Source organism: Carlito syrichta, unplaced genomic scaffold, assembly GCF_000164805.1.
Source record: "Carlito syrichta isolate Samal-C Ts95f unplaced genomic scaffold, Tarsius_syrichta-2.0.1 Scaffold256582, whole genome shotgun sequence".
Taxonomy (NCBI): domain Eukaryota; kingdom Metazoa; phylum Chordata; class Mammalia; order Primates; family Tarsiidae; genus Carlito; species Carlito syrichta.
Genome location: NW_007200678.1, coordinates 418,934 through 424,963, shown reverse-complemented (window position 1 = coordinate 424,963; position 6,030 = coordinate 418,934).

Here is a 6,030-nt window from a genome sequence, read left to right as displayed (position 1 = left end):
AGGCAGCCGCGCGGGAGTGGCGCAGAAGGGAAGGCGGGAGATGAAAGGCCCACAGTGGCCCAGTTTGGGGAGGACAGGCCCTAGCAGCTTCTGACGCTCTCACAGACCCCCTGTCCCTGCACGGTGCCCGCTCGGCCTGTCCAGCATTGTTCTCTATTGCTGTGACCCTGATCTGGCAGGAAGGAGTCTTTGGGAGTCTCACGGGCAGGGCCGCAAGTGGGCAGCTCTCCTGGGATCGAGTTACTGCCTGGGGCAGGGTGGTGCCCTTCTGCCTTGCAGAATGCCTCGGGGCCGAAAAATATACGCTGGCACCCCAACTCATGCTGGTGACCTCAGGGCCTCTTGGATGGGAGTCCTGATATCACAGGCATCAGCAAATACTTGAGCCGAGTGCCTTTCCCCTGGAAAGCCAGCTGAATGCAGGGGACATATTTTCCGTGTGTGGATTGTTGTGAGTGAATCTCAGGACACTGGAAGTGACGCGTATTCACCAGATATCCATCCATCTTGCAGAATATCTTTTTACCCAGGATCTCCAGATTCTTGGCAGAGAGGGTGTTAGCTCCACACAGCTTGAATTGGAAATGTAGATGGAGGAAGTGTCCAAAGCAAGATTATCTGTGGTTCCAAGTAAGAGCCATCAAGGCAAGGGACATGGAGAACAGAGAAGGGGGTGGGAAAGACTCACAGGCCTCTGGATAGAGAGACTGATGGCTCCAATCTATCCCTTGAGCATCTGTCCCCCAGGATTTTGTATCCACGCTGAGGGGATAGAGGCCTGCAGCAAGTCCCCCAAGAATCTCTATGAACACTTCTCTTGAGAATTCCTCAGAGAGGGTGTGCCCTGCCCTGAGTCCCTCAGCTGCTTGGATCCTGCCAAGCCACGCAGGCCAGGCCATAGCAAGCTAGCACAGAGCCTTTCTGTTGGCCTCCCCGCCTCCCTGCTGCTTCCACTGGCCTTCGGGGAGGGAAGCATGAGGAGCAACAAGACCAGGAGCTGCTATCTCTATTTACTATTTCTTCTGCCCCAACTCACCTCAGGTGAGAGCCCAGCCACCGCCAAAGACAAGTGAGAGACCTTACAGCATGGATTGCAATTCTGCTCAACCCAATCCCACTATTCTCTGGCTCCTCTGCTCACTTCCTATTCCCATGGCTGGGTCATAAGTCCACTTCTCTCCTCTGTACATACCTGCCCCCAGGTCTGGCTCAGTTTCGTCCACTTCCACAGGTCACCTCTTGGGACCCACATCAAAAATCCATGCTTCATGAAATAGTTGCATTTATTGTTTTTCACATGTGCACTTGTTCCTTGTCTGCTTCACCCATCGAAGTGTGAGGGAGTGGCCTTCCGCCAACTGTCCCTGCAGCTCCTCTCATTCTCTACCACATGACCCTTTGTATTTTCTTCAGAGTAATCATTTCAATGTTGAAGGGGGTTCTTGCCTGTCATAAGAGGCTCAGTCTCTCACAATCTAGTTTGGTGGGCACCAGTAGACAGCCCCAGACCTCCCCCATTTGTGGTTCGATGCCCAGTGCCTGTCAGAATCCATGCAGTCCTTCTCTAAGTGAACAGAAAAATAGAATGGGGAGAGAAAGCCTTGGGGTACACAGCATTTCCCCTCAATTCCCCAGCCATGCTGGAAAGGAAGGGTGGGGTCCCAGGAACAATCAAGGAATTCCTTGATCAGGAATCAAGGGAGCTGGCAAGAGTGACAGGCTTTCATTGTAGCGCTCAGTTGGAAGTCAGCTTAGCAGTAGGACTCAATGACCAGCCAAGGCCTCCTGGAGTGATAGTGTGGTGAGGACTGCTGAGTGGGGAGGGGGTCCCACGTCTTCTCTGAGGTTCCTAACCCTAAGAATCTGCAGAGGGTGATCCCAAGTATGCCCACAGGCCTGAGAGTTGGCCCTGAGTTTGAATGAGTCCAGTTACTTCAGGCTTTGGGAGACCCTGAAGCATGAGGGCACAGTGCAGCGGGGTATGACACCACCAGCTGCACATTGCTATGACATACATTTATGACAGACAGGACTGGCTACAAAATTTGCCGGGGTCCCACTGCAAAATGAAGATTCAGGGCTCCTGTTCTACGGTCATTTCGAATTTCAAGATAGTGACGGCAGAGCATTGAACCCATTGCAGGCCCTGGCTGAGCACTGGGCCTTGTGCTCAGGGAAGCACCGAGTGAGCCTTCCATCAGCAGGCAGCTTGGACTGTTGGCACTGCTTGTCTGGGCTCTAAGCAGCAGTAGGGCAGCAGCTGTGGTTCTGGGACCCTCTGGCCAGCACAGGCAGAAGTCCAGTATCTCTTCCTCTCTCCCTACCCTAACACCAGAGGAACTGGGAGATAAAAGAGAGAGACTCAACCCCCATCCCACCCTCACCTAGAACTTTTGAAGCTCAGGTGAGCTGGGGGTGGGAGAAGAGTCAAGTGAGAGACTGGACTTTCCATGGGCAATGGCCAGAAGGAGGAGATTCTAGCCTGGGGATGGAGAAGTCTTCCAATCTGACCAGATATTGGGACAGGAACAGCCCCTTCCAGTGGGAAAGGGGTCTCCCATCAGCGCCACAGAGGGCAGTGCTCAGAAACCTGAAGTCGTTTCAAATCTATCTTGAGGCTCCCAATAAACCTGTGGCATCTCTGCAGTAGTGAGCTTGGTCATTTGCTATCTGCTGAGGGAGAGCAAGGCTTGTCTGTCCATCCCCGTGCTGTCCCCAGCATCTAGATCTGAGCCTGACACACGCATGCGCTAAATGAATGAATGATCGGCACCCACCTGGCTCCCTGCTTGGGGGCTGAATTTCCCACCTCCTGGCACTTCCACCTCAATCTGTCCACAGCAGTCCCAGGGCATTTCTCCCCTATAGCTCCCTTTTCACACTCAGCTGCCCCCTCTCTCTCATACCCAGTCCATCCAGTTCCTCTGGCAGGCGGAGTCAGGTTTGGGTCAGGGGAAGAGAAGTGATATTTGCAGAGGGGCCTGAGGATACCAGCACTTACCTCAGTTATTTCCAGATACAGGGAAAGAATGCGGCTCAGGGAGGTACATGGCTGGAGGTACATGGCTGGCTGTCCCCCTCACGCTCTCCCCTCTTTCTTCACCCCCACCTTTGCCGGGCAGGATGGCTGTCCAGGGTGTAGAAGGGATGCAGAGGGGGCCTAGAAGACCCCTGGTTTCTCATCTCCCCATGCCACCACCCCCCTCCAGACCCTCGCATCTCCAGCCTGGGAGGAGAGACCTTGTCTGCCACTTGCAGACCCTCCCTTGGCCCCTGGGTGTCCTCCGAGGCCATAGCTGCTCCTCCTCAATCCTTCCCGCTGGTGGAGGCAGTCTTGGCCCCAACCCTCCCGTTTCAAGAAGAGGGAGTGAAGGAACCTTGGACCTTGTTGCTACCTCCAGAAATCCCCAGCAGTCTTGCATCAGGAGGCTCCCTTGGGATCAGATGACATGTGTCAGTCCTACTCAGGGCACAGCAGCCTTCTCACATTCCGAGGAGGAATGGGGGTGGGGGGCTGGGTCTCTGGAAATGGAAAGGAGAAACCTGGGCACTTGTTACCCTAAGGAAGAAGCTGACTAGCCAGCATCTCTACAGCTGTCCTCTTCCTCCTGGTCTTAGGGCCCTCCATGTCACATAGGTTTTTGTCCCTCCCTCCTTTCCAAACTACCCTGACCTCCTGGGCTTCTCCAAAGGAGTGGGCAAAAGGGGAGTAGGAGGGAGACTTACTCAAGAACTGACCAAGCTGCCTTTGGAGACAGTGTCCCTAGACAGGATAATGGGACCTGCAGCTGGGCCAGCTCTGCTGGCCACAAGTGGCTTCCTAGGTTTATAAGTGGTTGTGAGTCAGCATCTGATGCATTGAGGTGTGAGTGGAAGTTGAGGTTAGAGTCTTCTTGGGATGAGACCATGGTTTGGAGCTCTGACTTAGCTTTTTTTCCTTTCCTTTCCTTTTTCTTTCTTTTCTTTTATTTATTTTTTTTTTTTTTTGAGTTGATATCTCACTCTGTTGCCCAGGCTGGAGCACAGTGGTATGATCATGGCTTACCGAAACCTCGACCTCCTGGGCTCAGGCAATCCTCTTGCCTCAGCCTCCTGAGTAGCTGGGACTACAGGTGCGCACCACCATGCCTGGCTAATTTAAAACATTTTTTTATAGAGACAAGGTCTTGCTATGTTGCCTAGGCTACTCTTGAACTCCTGGGCTCAAGTGATCCTCCCGCTTTGGCCACCCAAAGTGCTGGGATTACAAGCATGAACCACCATGTCCAACCTGAACATCTGTTTGACTTTGGGTGAGTCGCTACCTTTTGTGGGCTGAATTGTGTCCCCCATAAAGAAACATTAAAGTATTGACCCACAGCACCTCAGAATGTGACCTTATTTGGAAATAGGACTATTGCAGATACAATTAGTTACAACGAGGTCATACTGGAGAAAGGTGAGCCCTTAATCCAACATGACTGGTGGCTTTACAAGAAGAGATACGGAGACAGAGGTACACAAGGTGAATGCCATGTGGCAATGGAGGCAGAGATTGGAGTTATACAGTTCCAAGCCAAGGAGTGCCAAGGATTGTCAGCAGTAACTGGAAGCTAAGAGAAAGGCATGGAACAGATTCCCTTGTGGACCCTTTAAGAGAGCATGGCCCTGGCTGGGTACGGTGGCTCAAGCCTGTAATCCCAGCACTTTGGGGGTCAAGGTGAGAAGATTGCCTGAGCCCATGGGTTCGAGATCAGCCAGGGCAACTTGGCGAGACCTCAACTCTACAATAAATCAAAAAACTAGTCAGGCATGGTAGCGCGCGCTTGTAGTACCGGCTACGTGGAAGGCTGAGGTGGAAGGATTGCCTGAGCCCAGCAGGTCGAAGCTGGGGTGGCCATGAGCATGCCACTGCCCTCTAGCCTGGGTTATGGAGTGAGACTCCAACTCAAAAAGAGAGAGAGAGAGAGAGAGAGAGAGAGAATGGCTCTACTGATATCCTGTTTTTAGACTTCTTGTCTGTAGAAATGAGAGAGAATACATTTCTGTTGCTTTAAACCACCCAGTTTATGACAGCAAGTTACCTAGAAAACTTCTCTCAACCTGGGGAACATCCTCACCTGGGAAATGGGATAATAACACCCCATCACCCTGGGAAGATGAAAGGAATTAACACAAGTTAGGTCTCCTGCAAAGGACTGGCAGCGATTGTTGGCACTGCACCAGATTGGTGCTTCGTAAATGTGTTGGAATCAACAGGATGCTATTTCCTTGCATGAATATGATAAGGACAGGAAGGACCTGAGCTTGGAAGGCAGTAAGGGAGGTGTGGGAGTCCAGAGGGTGAGACAGCATGAGCTGTGGGGTGACAGCAGGGCAGGGGCTCTCCAGGTGGTGTGTGACCTGACTCGCAGAGGAAGTGCTTGCCTGGCCCCTCGAGGACTTCCTCCTGGGTTGCATGTTTCCTTCAGCTTGTCAGCTTTGCTTTCTGCTCTGACCCCACCCCATGACCCCACCCCACCCCATGACCCCCTTGGGTTGAACTTGACATTAAGAGGGCCCTGGAGAAGCAGAGATGCTGTCTGTCCAGGCAGGGGTGCTGAAACCGGGGCTGCCCCCTGCAGGCTCCATGGGTCTCTGAGGATGGGGTGGTCCCGGAATCTGCATGTAAGGCTTTCTGTGATTGACGAGACCCCTGGCCTTTCCATTCCCTTCTTGCCCAGTAGTCTGGGCATAGATGCATCCAGACCACCACCCATGCCACTCAAGACCACTGATTAACTTTGTAGTTAAAAAGAATGTAAACTATTTCACAATTCTGCCCATTTCCTCTGCTGTTTTTCTGTCTTTTCTTTCATTTTGCGTTTTTTAAAAATCTCTCTTCATAAGTTTTCTTTCCCTTTTCTCAATCTGGCTGTCAGTCGTGTTTCTTTGAAATTTGCTAATTTAACATCTTCAGCGTCTACAATAGTATTCAGATTTCCCCCTCTGCCTACATAAATATTTCCCATTCTTATTGCTTTCTTTTTTTTTTTTTTTTTTGTTTTGGGG